A 14,182-nucleotide genomic window follows, 5' to 3' on the forward strand; every position below is an offset into this window, starting at 1 on the left:
AAAGCCCTTTTCCAAAACCTCTCAAATGCTCAGAATTTACAGCGCATAATATTTTACAAAAGGTTTTAGCACACAGGTGTTTGCAAGTGTTAAGCAGGCAACAAAATATATCCAAGACCCAGAACTCTTAATTTATCCTGCTTGATAAAGTGACAGGACTTTATATAAATAATGAGGTGAGATAAGTGTGTGTGTGTGTGTGTGTGTGTGTGTGTGTGTGTGTGTGAGAGAGAGAGAGAGAGAGAGAGAGAGAGAGAATTAACCTGTATTTATGTGGCCATTTGAGTATTCTTGCACCAGTACTGATAGAAAAACTGCAGGAATAGCAGAGCATTTTAAGTATCATGGATAAACTGATGATGTTTTGTGAATACAAATATGGCTCTTGGTCTGCTGGTCACAGATACCCAAAAACTGGGCGGGTCATGAAAAAAGAATTTCCACATTAACATCTGGTGTGAACAGCATTTGCCTGCAGCAGTGCAACACATCATCTTGACGAAGTGTGTCACTTGAGGAAGTGTGTATAGACCCCTAAAATATGGGGCCATGCACTGTTCTACTGAAAGGTGCAGTGATCACGTATAAATGGAACAAAGGGCTTCGGGATCTCATTGTAATATCTCTGTGCATTCCAGTTGCAACTGATGAAATGCACTTGGGTTTGTTCTCCATTGGAAATGCTTGCCCATATCAAAGCCTCACCATCACTATAGGCCACTCTATTCAGAACACTGACATCAGCCAAACGCTCACCCACATAATTCCATACACGCTGCCTGCCATCTGCCTGGTACAGCTGAATCTGTGAAGATGAATGTTCACAAGTGTGCCAGTGGCCATTTTGCCCACTCTTGTCCTTTATGACGCCAAACTGCATTAAGATCAAAGCCCTGATAAGGGAGTCAAATGACCTTTCCTAGGACAGTTTCTGGTTGCGCAGGAGTTATTCCATTGTGTTTAATCAGCTGTCTGTATGACTGCTCTCAGACAATCCTGCAGGTGAAGTAGCCTTACATGGCAGTCCTGGGCTGTGGTTTTGAGGCTGGTTGGCCCAAATCTCTGGAGCAGCATTGGAGGTGGCCATTTAATTCATCGGCATTCATATGAGGCATCTGGGGCATTGTGTTGCTAATAATAAGGAACACCTGTCTACATAAATCATTTTGTGCTTATTACAGATGTGCACAGCTCCAGTGCTGACTTCAAGAAAAGTGTGGCAGTCCTGAATTTTAACTGCATAAAAGGTAGCTTAGGTAAACTACCATACAGTATCTACTTTATGTTTAGATAAAAATGCACTGATACATACATGCTAGTCATGTATCTTGATGCTGACTGAATGGGTTGAAGCAAGTACTGTATAGTTTAATCTGCCATGAGTGCCATGAGTGATTTTCGTCTGTCACATTCGGATCTATCTTGCACAATCTCTCTATGGATGCAGGCTGTAGTGAAAAGATATACAGTGGCTGTTGAGGAAACACCTGCTACTCTATTGCTTTCATTAAATATGGCTAATGAGCAGCAGGATTTGTTATGGCTAGTGGGTGGGGTTGGAGCCAATTATTCTGGCTGTTGCTCACAAGTTCACAAACTGAGGTCTTGTTGTGTTTGCTTTTTTTTTCTTAAGTACACAAGCATACTTTATACATCAAATACAATGCATTTTGTATGCACAGTAACAAGGACACATTAATGGAATTTCAAGCAGCATAGATGTGGCATGAGCTATAATATGTCATCACACCCAAATAATTTTTCTTTAAACAGAAATTGTGTCAATTATAATAATTATACCAAAGTGCAGTTATTTTTTTTTAACAGTAGCATGGATATAAACTGTAACATAAATGATAAGTGCAGTTTTTTTTTTTTTAACAGTAGCATGGATATAAACTGTAACATAAATGATAGGTTTATAGTAATGTACTCATTCTAATACATTACATGTATTAGATTACACATATTCATTTAGCCAAAGATATGCATGGTAGGCTGATGGGCGTGGCTAAAGTGTCCGTAGTGTATGAATGGGTGTGTGAGTGTGTATGTGATTGTGCCCTGCGTTGGATTGGCACCCTGTCCAGGGTGTACCCCGCCTTGTGCCCGATGCTCCCTGGGATTGGCTCCAGGTTCCCTGTGACCCTGAAAAAGAGTAAGCGGTAGAAGATGGATGGATGGATGGATGGATATTTATTTAGCAGACACTTTTATACAAAGCAACCTACAAATATAGAAATACAAGGAAAGCGATATATCAGGCAGAGAACAATACAAGGAGTGCCACTATACAAGATTTTAATTGAGTTCTAGAGATGCAAAGTGCTCAGGGTAGAGGTGTAAGAACCAGTCTAAGTGCAGAATGTTTTTTTTTTTTCTTGGGGTTTTTTGTGGAGTGGGGTGGGGAGGGTATTGGGGACAAGTTATGGGTTCGTTAAGTGTTCATGGAAGACGTGGGTCTTTAGCTATTATTTGAATATACTTACAGACTCTGCTGTCGGGATTGAGGTTGGATGTTCATTCCACCACTGAGGTCTGTGAGCATCAACGCCTTGAATTTGATGCGGGCAGCTACAGGAAGCCAGTGGAGGGAGTTGAAGACATGGGTTCTTTTGGGCTGGTTGAAAACAAGTCATGCTGCTCCATTCTGAATCATCTGAAGGGATTTGATGGAGCTGGCTGAGAGGCCCAAGAGTAGTGCATTGCAGTAGTCTAGTTTTGGGGTCTGATGTTCCTGACATTGTACAAAATGAACCTATAGGACTGTGCAGTTGTTGAAATGTGGCCTGTAAAGGTGAAGTGGTCATTGAAAGTCACCCCAAGGTTTCTGGCTGTCCTGGGTGGTTTGAGTGTGCTTGAGCACACCTCACAACTGTGAGGTTGTGATTGATTGAGGGGCAGGCAGGGATGATGAGTCCAACATCAGCCCTGAGTAACAGTTGAACTCAGTATCCCAACATGGGATAGTAGTTCCCTCACCAGCCTCTATTTTTTCTCTCTCTCTTGATGTTAATGAGACCAAAAAAAAACACAGCTTGTCATGTTACAGAGAAACCAGAAAGTGCAAACTCCTCTGTTCTCAAATCTCTGAAGTCCTTTGAAGACTCAAGTCTCACGGATGTTCTGTAACATTAAAGCCTCTGGTATACTTCGTTTTTTTTACACATACACTAGCGTATGCACACAGTCGTACGCATAGCCTTTCAAAGTATATTCCATTGGACATGTATGCATACACGGCGGTCGATGCATGCACATTACGACAGCTTGGACTACCCTTCCTGGCCTAGAGTTGGTACAGAGCAGTAAAGTAGATCTTTTGGTGTGAAGGATGACAACGAAGGAGAATCACAACAACACGAAGAACAATGCTTGGGCAATCTCTCACCACGATTAGCACCCATATATAAATCCTTATACACTTTAAGGCTAGAATTATATAAATGTGGTTACTTTCTAACTTGTACTCATTTATTTGTACTTGTACTCGTTTCTAACTCTTCTGTTTATTCAGTTATTTCTTCAACTACCTTGAGAATCAACGGTCCTGTGTCACTGTTGCCACTTTGTGGAACAGCGAAATAGTGCAAAAGAATTAAATGCTCATGTGCGACCTGCCTGTAAAAAGTATGCACGGTTAGAAAAATTGGACGGCATGCGTACAGTATGTGCTTACTCTGCTGATGACGAAATTTGCATCATGCGTACTGTACGCTGTTCCTAGCGTACTCTTAAAAGGTGAAGCATACTTTCTGCTTAACTGTAACTATAAACTGTTAAAAAGCATGATGTGTTTTATAGTATATTTTGACTATTTCTTTATTTGTTTATCTATATGCTTATTATTTTAGCAGTTGCAGCTGCATTTGCAGTTCGAGAAATCTTGAAAAAATTGTGGATGCTGCACCCCTATGTCCTTGTACAGTAATCACATTATACTGTTTGATGTTAAGCAACGCATTAGCTGATTTGATTCCAACGTTTACCAGAACACAAGTTAAACAAGTTGTTCTTTTCACAAAGTTGACTTAAAGGTAGACATGGAATTATTTTCAACATTTTTTGTGTACTAAGTAGTCTGGAGAATAATATTTAGCTCCGATTTGTTGCCATTTTTCTTCTATGGCTTCTGGTATAGAATTCTGATTCTATTCATAAGGGAAATATTGGAGTAATGTAACTGAGCCAATTAAGAAGCCGACCCCTCCACCAGCACAAACAGCACCTCCCATTCCTTTTTACCGCACCTAATTGCATTAGGCTATCTGAAGCACTCATTCTTAGTAATTACACATCAGTAGCTCTGTCTTTTGCCCTTCCCCCCCATTACCGTGACAACTCCAAACACTGTTGCCTTGGTAATGGCACGGTACTATTCAGAGTCAGTCTATCCAGAGCTGCACCAACCAGAGTTTCTTCTTTTTTCATTAGAGCGAAAAACACATTGTCTGTGTGCAGAGTTTACCGAGCACATTAGCCCAGCACCACACTTTTTATTGATCTCCCGTCACTCAATAATAACCTTCACTTTACAAGCAAGCCTTGCTTGCAGTGCTCACATGCATCACTTGCTGTGTTAACTCTCTTCACAACAATGACATATCGATGTAGTTTTATTTAACATTGGGGAAAGGCTTACATTTGAGAATTTAGGGTCTTAGTCTGTGTCACTTCCCTTTGGGCAAAACAGGTGTAGGACAATGAATCCACTAAATACATGTATGGTATGGTGACCGATGGAAAGCAGATGCCCTTGGGGCTTGATATGGATACAGGGAAAGACTGCTAAACGAGTATTGCTTTCTGTGACATCACCCCAGAGAGTGAAAACAGAAAGACAGTAAAATAGTGGAAGGTTTTTTGTTGTTGTTTTTCAGTGTTGACTTCCAAACACTGGTACTATGAGAACCAGTGGCAGCTTCTTCCTTTTAAGTGAATAACAGTGGTGAATCATGACTTATGACACGTTGAAACATTGAGGGTCTATTTATAACTCTTGAGTTGTCTCCCTATAGACGGATTCAGCAATGCATGTCCACTAACTTTAAGGCACGTCACAAGTGTTTTACAGGTCATCAGCCAATTATACAGACGTGGAGATGCTATATATATATATATTAAATTTTGATTAAAAAATCATAATCTCTATTGACAACAGACAGAATTACAGGTTATTGCTTGTTGCTTGGTCAGCTAATCTATTAGACTAAATAGTGGTTACTAAACTGTGTGCACAATTTAAAAACAAATCTCTTTTTAAAATAATAGCCAAGCACTATTTGAAGAAATGATTTGGAATCCATTGGTCATGTGGCTAAATATGGATGTCAAGGACAGGCTTACCATTGCAGACACATAAGCACATAAGCAAATGTGTTTTTGTTCCGCTATGCATACCTTAACTTCTAATGTATTGTTGCTTTCTCATAGACAGTGAAAACAGTTTCTAATGAAGAACACTCCTGGCAGTGACTGAACTTGTTATTTTACCCAGAAATGCCATTGACTGTCACATATCCCATCAAATGTCAATGCATTTAATTGCTCTGGCTCTAAGACTAGGGTGAAGAATGCTCGACATTTCCTGCTGTTAGACAACTTGCTCATGGGCCTCAGAGCATGGAAACTGTAGAAATTTTCCTACAGTTTTTTTTTCTAAAAGGAAGATACCTTTTTTAAGAACTGCAGTTTCCAAGACAACGTTAAACATCAAGACTGGTTTATGAAATATTGGACTGAGAATGGTTCTAAATTTAGTCCTCATTGACGAGTGTATTCACATAAATCCACTCTCTTCCAGGCTGTCCAGTTTTAATTTCATTTGAGATCTTTAGTACTGTAGATAATGACATTGTCTCCTAGTCTTGGCAAGGATGCAAGTAGTAATGTATGGGTTCTGTGATGTGATCTAAAAGCAATGCTTGATTTTTTTCCCTTTCTATTTTTTTTTTTTTTTATCTGTACAGCCTCTGTGATTCATTTAAATCCAGACACCTTCTTCTCTACCCACCTGTGCTCATTTCATTTCAGTGAATGCAGAATGTAAGTTAAGACAAGGTACCTGAAACAGGGGGTACCTTTCAGCTTAGAGCATAGCACATGGTGGATCCATACAAATGCTGGCTAAAAAAAATGGCTGTTGATTTTTGATGAGGATTCTACATACAGATGCTGTCATCTAAGAACTGCTTGAAATCTGTATGTAGAATGACAGAACGTTGTTAGCATAATATTGTTCAAATATTTACATAATTCACCATTAGTCCATCTATTATGATGCCCTCGTTAAAATGTTAAATCAATGTCTCTTCATTAAGAGCATATAAAACACCACCCTGTCCTTATACCATGTAGTCTATCGGTTATTTAAAAAAAATAATGCCTCTAATAACACTAATGTCCCCAACCCCGAATTTTAATCCTAAATGTTCAGCATGGCAGCAAGCTTATCCTTCAGAGATATTCAACAAACAAACCACTCCAAACTCCTTATCAGAATGCAGAAAAACAGGCGTTTTTGTGTTTTCCAGGCTCCATCACCCCTCATGCCTCAGAGTTTTGTGAGTCCTGCCCACTGCTATAGTATCATATGCTGCTGGATATTATTTGGTCTGGATTGAGGGGTTGCAGAACAATAGCTTTTTCTCAAAGCAGGAGCAAAGCTGAGTGTCTGTCCTATTGATCCTCAACAATGAACACCAAGCTCTATAACTTGGCAGATAAAACAGGCTGAGTGCAAATAGCATAACTCACCATGTTGGCCACCCAATGTAAAAACGCTCAGACTGTACCAGCACATGTGTGAGGCAGTCCCAGAAAACCTGTCAGATCCCTCCGTTGTTGAATTCTGAAAAACCAAAATCTGTTGTTTTTTCTCTGCCAACACTTTGACAGCTCTAATTTAAGAAAACATAAATAGTATATTTCCCCAAAACAATGTGGAAATGTTTTTATTTCTAACCTTGCCTTGGCTATCTGCCTGCGAAGATCACGTTCACTAAAAAGCCTGTTTAACAAATCCAACCAGTCTGCCTTAAAATGTCTAAAACCTTGCTAGCTAAATGCATTTTCCACTGCAATTTGATCAAGTTTATGGATAGCTACATGCCAGTGCAAAATGGACATAAGTCTAATCAATTCAACTTGTAATCACAGACTGACTGTCAAAATGTCTGCAATGTACCTGTGTCATCACATCATCAAAAGCAGAGAAGAGCCCATATACACTCGGTACAGACAATACATGACGTTTAAATAACCTAATAAAAAACATTAATAACAAGCCATTTATTCAAGAAAACGGACTGTATTAATCAACGATTAATTCAACATCAATGTTAGCATGAATGATGAGGAAGCTCGTGTAAATGCTGTGAGTGACTTTTACCTCAGGTGATGAGACAGAGACTGATGTGAATGATGCTTACAATCAGTTTCTTTAAAATTGGGCAGTAATGTAATCTCTGAATGTTATATTCTCCCTTTTCACTTTTTAGGGGTAACGAGACATTACAATGGAACTTTACTTTCAGCTGAGACCAATGCAAAAGGGAAACATCTACGGAAAAATCTGTAGTGTTCAGAACCATATATACAGTGCTGTAAAAAAGTATTTGCTGATTTATTCTGTTTTTGTCTCTCATATTAAACAGTTTTAGAGTCTTAGATAGTTTAGAGATTTAAATAGGTTTAGATCTTCAAATGAAATGCAACATAAGACAAAAGCAACCTGAGTAAACACACAATACAGCTTTTATTTATTTACTGTTTTTAATGAAGAAGAAAAAAAGTTATCCAACACCTATCACCTGTGTGAAAAACTATTTGCCCCCTCAAACTTAAAATCTGGTTGTGCCACCTTTAGGAGCAATAACTGCAACCAAACACGTCCGATAACTGGAGATCAGTCTTTCACTTACTTCTAGGATTAGGACTTACTCCTATGCTTTGGATCATTATCTTGTTGCATAATCCAGTTGCACTTGAGCTTCAACTTACGGACTGAAGACCAGACATTCTCATTTAAGATTTTTTGGTAGAGAGCAGAATTCATGTTTCCCTCAATTATTTTAAGTTGCCCAGGTCCTGAAGCAGCAAAGCATCCCCACACCATCACACTTCCTCCACCATGCTTGACCGTAGGCATGATGTTCTTTTTGTGGAATTCTGTGTTTGGTTTACGCCAGATGTAATGGAACCGCTGTTTTCCAAACAGTTCCACTTTCGACTCATCAGACCACAGAACATTCTCCTAAAAGGTTTGAGGATCATCAAGCTGTGTTTTGGCAAAATTCAGTCGAGCCTTAATGTTCTTCTGGGTTAGCAGTGGTTTTCACCTTGTCACAGTTCCATGGATGCCATCTTTGCCCAGTGTCTTTCTGATAGTGGAGTCATGAACAGTGACCTTTATTGATGCAAGAGAGGTGGGTAGATCCTTTGATGTTGTCCTTGGGTCTTTTGTGACTTCCTGGATGAGTCGTCGCTGTGCTCTTGGAGGAATTTTGGAAGGTCGGCCACTTCTGGGAAGTTTCACTACTGTGCCGAGTTTTTCCATTTGGAGTTAACGGCTCTCACTGTGGTTCTTTCGAGTCCCAGAGCCTTTGATATAGCTTTGTAACCCTTCTCAGACTGATGTATTTCAATCACCTTCTTCCTCACCATTTCTGGAATTTCTTTCAACTTTGGCATAGTGTGTTACTGAGTAAGACCTTTTAACCAACTTCATGCTGTTGAAAAAGTTCTATTTAAAAAGTTAGATTTTACTGAACAGGGTTTGCAGTAATCAGGCCTGGATGTGTCTAGTCAAGCTGAACCATGTTATGAATGCAGTTTCATAGATTTGGGATTAATTAGTAACTATGAGGGCAAATGCATTTTCACACAGGCCCAGTTGGTACTGGATAACTTTTTTCCTTCAATAAATGACATTAACACTTAAAAACTGTATTTTGTGTTTAGTCGGTTCCCTTTGTTTATCTTAGATTTTGTTTTCATTTCTGACACAATTTAGTATGAGATATATACACAAAAAAAAAAAAAAAACCAGAAGAAATCTGTACTTTTTCACAGCACTGCATTTGAAAATGTCAAGGGTTTTCCCAGGTTGCCACACATATAACAATCTCCGTGCTCTGTGTACAGATCCGGTATTACGAATTGTAATATTCTGCTGTTCATGCTTGTGTTCTTCCACAGAAAATCCTCTTGGAAATTATGAAAGGTTCCTTCCCTGACACTGTCCTGCAGCAAATCTCTCACACTTAGTCCAATTCACCACAGCTGAAAATGTATTCTCATAAATATCCAGACTGCAAATAACATCCTCTTCCTGTCCCTGCAGCTCTGTCTGCACAGCAAAGGCTTTATTGCTGGATTGTATGGTTGTCCATTTATTAGGTATCCCTATCTAATTCTCCTGTACATTCCGAGAGGACAGTAACCTCTCACGACCTTAAGGGAGGTCCCATAATATAATGTAACAACATACTGTGTTATAATAGCTTTTTTTGGTCTCTTTCTAATCTATAAATTAAAACCATATGTACTGTGTATGATGTCCACTATATATACTACATCTGGGCAAACAGTGGGTCTGATCCATATATTGTTTCAGTCTAGAAAGCCATTTTGACAGTATTTTATAATCAATACATAAGAGTATGACAGGTCTTCAATTCCATAAACACCCCAACATTTTAATCTCTTTTGTTTACAAAACACATTTTAAAAAAATTGATACAGACAGACAAAAAAACCCCCCCAAAAAACAACAACCAACCAAAAAAAAACCTCCTCACAGACTTTCCGAAGGTTTCATCTAAATCATTTTTTAAATTATTATTATTGATTAAAACTGTTGATTTTCTGTCATCTATATTGCCATGTTGAGGATATTTGAGAGAGATTAATATTAAGAGAGAATATGAAGCACTATGCATGAGCCAAGTCCATTTTTACTCATTTTTCATTGTTCCAGAGATCTGTGCATCAGAATTGTGCTTTACTGTATTACAGAACAAAATGTTCTCCATGTTTTTTCTTTTTTTCTTTCTCTGTCACTTTCTTTCTCCATCTCACCTCATCTCTCTCTCTCTCTCTCTCTCTCTCTCTCTCTCTCACACACACACACACTCTCACACGCCCCCCCCCCTTCAAAAGCTCTCTGTCCAGCTAACAGTCACAAATCTTGTAGCATAGTTGTAAAAAGAAAGCTATTGATTTCATGAGCAAACACCTTCTTGCTTCCTGCTTCATATAACATCCTAACTACATCAAAGCTATTTACCTCAATTAGGCATTTCCAGATGTGATGTCCTTCACAATTTTTTTTTCTTACATTGATTCATATAGCCAGTTCTCTGAAAGGTCAAACTAAGGCATCTCATTTGCATCACTGTCAGCGTCACATGCCAGGCCAGGAACAATAGATGCTGTGTGATGTGTGGCCTGGGTGGAAGGTGTTAGCGCACATCGGTCCTTAGAATCTCATACACAGCTCTGATGGGAAGGAAATCAGCAGTGTATCCACAATGCCAGCCTGTCCAGAGGACACAAGAAGGAATTGACAGTTTGGTTCCTGTACAGAATGCTCCAGAAATTCATCACACAAGCTCATTGGACACAGTGGATCTCCATGCTGCAGAGCTTAAATATTAAATAGCAATTTTAACCCATTCTTAAATTTGGCATGTTCTCATTACATTGATTTCAAGTAAAATCGCAAAAGATATTAATCACACAAACTAATTGTACACAATGGAATTCTATACCAACAGTCCCTAGCTAAAATCTTAATTAGGGGTAGAAGGAAACTGGCTGTAGCAGAAGAGCTTTGCAATCACACTGTTTGTCCTTCATTAATGACAACACCTCCTATAATGTCCTGCTCAGTTTAAAATCAGGGTTGGAAATGACTCGATCCGATTCAACATCACCCCTAAAATCCTGCAGCCCATCCGTGTAATTTCCTCAGAATATCTCTGAGCTCTGGAAGAAACAGTTCATATATGTTGCTGATGCAGTAACATCTCTGTGAACATGGTCAGCAGTTTGAGGGACGATTCAGGGTTCCATAATGTAGGAGTCATTTTAGCCCTTGATAGACTATGGTAGTGATTCATGCTCACCAGGGGAATGGGCTGTTGCTGGGTAAACAAGGGAGAATGTGTGGTTGTCATAGCAGTGCTTAGTGAATTGGACAAAAACGGATGAAGCGTGTAGGGGAAAGTGTTAAAATGAGCTGAAAGCATGCATGTAATAGACAAAAATAATGTGTGAAAAACCAAGACATGATCAATAAATGATACATAAAAGCTTGGGCCGAACCTGGACTGTGAGACGGTACACCCCTGCATGAGGTTTAACTGAGAAACTAATAAAGAAAATAAATGCATAAACAGTCATTTTAAATTAAGATGTACTGTATTATATATCTGCTCCCTGGGATAGGCTCCAGGTTCCCCCGCGATCCTGAAAAGGAGTAAGCAGTTGAAGATGGATGGATGTATTATATATCTGTGTTCATTTCATGAGGGTTCATGTGCATAATAATGATTGTTTGTCTTTTTATAAGTGACCAGTTTTGTTAACTCTGCATCTGTTATAATTCAAACTAAATAAGTGAAAGATTCTCAAACCCCAGACACTGAGAAATGCATTACCCAAGTCATTACACCACCGCCAGGGCAATATATTCCACTCCGTAAGATGCAATCTGATGATTATATCTTAGAAAATAGTTTTGAAGGAAGTGGGTCACTGGTATTGAGACTAGTCCATGTCCAGTACATTCTATACTATGACCATTGGTACATCCTGGTATATATTATGCCATGGGTGCATGTACAGTGTCTGCGTGTACACTCTTGTTGGTGGTTTGTGGTCTTTTATTTATTCATCTTAGCATATTTGCTTTGCTTCATCACCAAACTCATGCAGTATCTGAGTAAAGTTAATACTGTAAATGGTTTGGATGTATTTTGGCAATTCAGAAATGGAACAAACTGAAAACTGCAAAGCCATGCATTTATTTTATAGGAGTTATTCCTGAACCTCAAAGCACTAACATACACTAACACTGCACTAACATGTCAAACCCAGACCACATAAAAAATACGATGTAAAATACGGAGCTGTTGTACTGCCATGTATTAAATTACTATTTATTAATCTACTTTAATCAATTTCACAATATTCATCCTCTGTTCTGCAGTCATACTAACACTGATGAACTTCTAATCTTGTTAGGAGATAGATACCATAACTGCGGTAATGGTCATGCGGCTGAATGAAATTAATTGAATCAAGACAGAGACAGATTAGCACACCAGCAACAATTTCTGCATGTATTTGTTTGAATTTGAACTGTATTTGGGACAATACTACTCTGAATCATGTGAGAAAACCTTCAGAAATCAGGTCACATTTCATCACAGTGTTTGCAGGTAAGCATCACACCTCCACACCACCTCAACCAAACAGTGTTCACCTGAAGACTGGTTGATGCAAAGAACTAAAGATACACATGACATGCTGTTAGATTTTGAGAGAAGTGTACGTTAGTGCATCAGTGAGCCTCTGCTCACTGAGACTCAAATACGCTTCAGTGAAGAAGTATAGACTAGCCCAAAGAGAGGAAGACAGCACAAGTCTACTGGCAAAGGAGGCATGATGTGCATGAGAAAAAAAGAAAAAAAATTACATCTGTGCAAGCATTTGAGAAACCCATTCCCCTAGAAATAGATTCAGTTGAACAGGATGACCAGTTTCAAATGATATTTTGCAGATTCATTTTTAGAAACCAGTCTTGAGCTATTTTGGCTGTATATTTGGGGTCATTGTCTTGTTCTCCTCAGATTCAATTTCTTGGCAGATGAGATGAAATTCTCCTCTAATATGTCCTGGTACATCACCTATGCATGTTTCCTTTCCTTTGATACACCAGTACTGTTTGCAGAGAAGCAGCTCCATATCATGATGCTTCCACCCCCATGCTTCACTGGGGACATGGTGTTCTTGGAATCATATGCACAACTCTTCTTTCTCCAAAGACGACGAGCTGAATTATTGCCAAAATGTTATATTTTGTTTTTGTCTTTTGTTCCAAGAGAGTTCTGATTTGTGTAAGTGCTTAGACACACGTCTGTGCTTGTGTTTTTTAGCATGGGGGTTTTGCATGAGGTGTAGGAATGTTGCAGTGTTGCAGTTCATTGCTTAATGTTCTCTGTGTAACTGTTCTTGCTGCTTTCAGGTCGTCGTGCAAATCTTTTCCAGTGACCGTTGGTTTCTCTCTTACCTTTGTTATCATTACTCTAATAGTATGTTGTGAAATCTTGTGAGGCGCACCTGTCCATTAGTTGTTGTTCCATGAACGTTCCACCCACCTGTTATGTAACCAGTAGTACTGACAGGGATGTTTAAGATGAATAGGAAGCTCCTTCACTGTCACCATGATTGCTCTTTGTTGTGTAAAATCCAACCAATGACAATGTCTTTTATAACTACACCAGGTTGCAGCATTTATATCTAGAACGTAATTGATTTTTGTGTAGCCTTTTCCTTATCAGTTTACTTTTTTAAACATATCTTTGTTTATCCTTAAAAATACACACTGTTTTGTTGATATACATTTAAGTACAAAGTCAAAAGGCATTGTGTGTGTATATTTGAAGTGAATATATGTACTGGAAGTACATTAAATAACTGTTTACTATGTCATTAGATCAGATTTTATCCATCATTCTTAGAAGCATAACCATTAACCTATTTTCTGTTTCACAAACCTGAACAATTCCATCGTCTTATTATTATTTTATTTTTTTCAGAGTTGTAGACTATCTTTAGGGAAAAGGAGTGAATGATAAAAATTTAATTGTTGTGATCTAATGCTGTATCCAGATGCTTTTATGTGCTCATATAAATCCAGATTTTGCAAATCCCAACTGGTCTGTGTGGAATCACTTCAGCCCACTGACCTCATCGCAAGGACAAGTTGCAGTGACATTAACCAGCACACATGCACTCAGAATACAGGATCTGTGACTGTGAGATGCATGGCAATGTGATTATTAGGCCAAAGCAGCTTATTGCTGCCAGCTGCTTGAAAGCTCATAAGTACAGCACCCAAACAAATAAAAAATATTTTTATTATTTTAATAAGGCTTTGTATTGAAGTAAAGGC

General features: G+C 38.7%; 1 long non-coding RNA gene across 1 annotated transcript; it reads right to left on the minus strand.

Annotated features, from left to right (window-relative positions):
* Nucleotides 1-1,322: 1,322 nt before the first annotated feature.
* Nucleotides 1,323-4,379, minus strand: LOC128623734 (uncharacterized). The gene is made up of 3 exons (XR_008388637.1): nucleotides 3,534-4,379; nucleotides 2,490-3,289; nucleotides 1,323-2,148 (listed from the first exon to the last, which is right to left on the minus strand). It is a non-coding gene; the product is annotated as an uncharacterized LOC128623734 (long non-coding RNA).
* Nucleotides 4,380-14,182: the final 9,803 nt, after the last annotated feature.

This window comes from Ictalurus furcatus, chromosome 19 (assembly GCF_023375685.1).
Source record: "Ictalurus furcatus strain D&B chromosome 19, Billie_1.0, whole genome shotgun sequence".
Taxonomy (NCBI): Eukaryota; Metazoa; Chordata; class Actinopteri; order Siluriformes; family Ictaluridae; genus Ictalurus; species Ictalurus furcatus.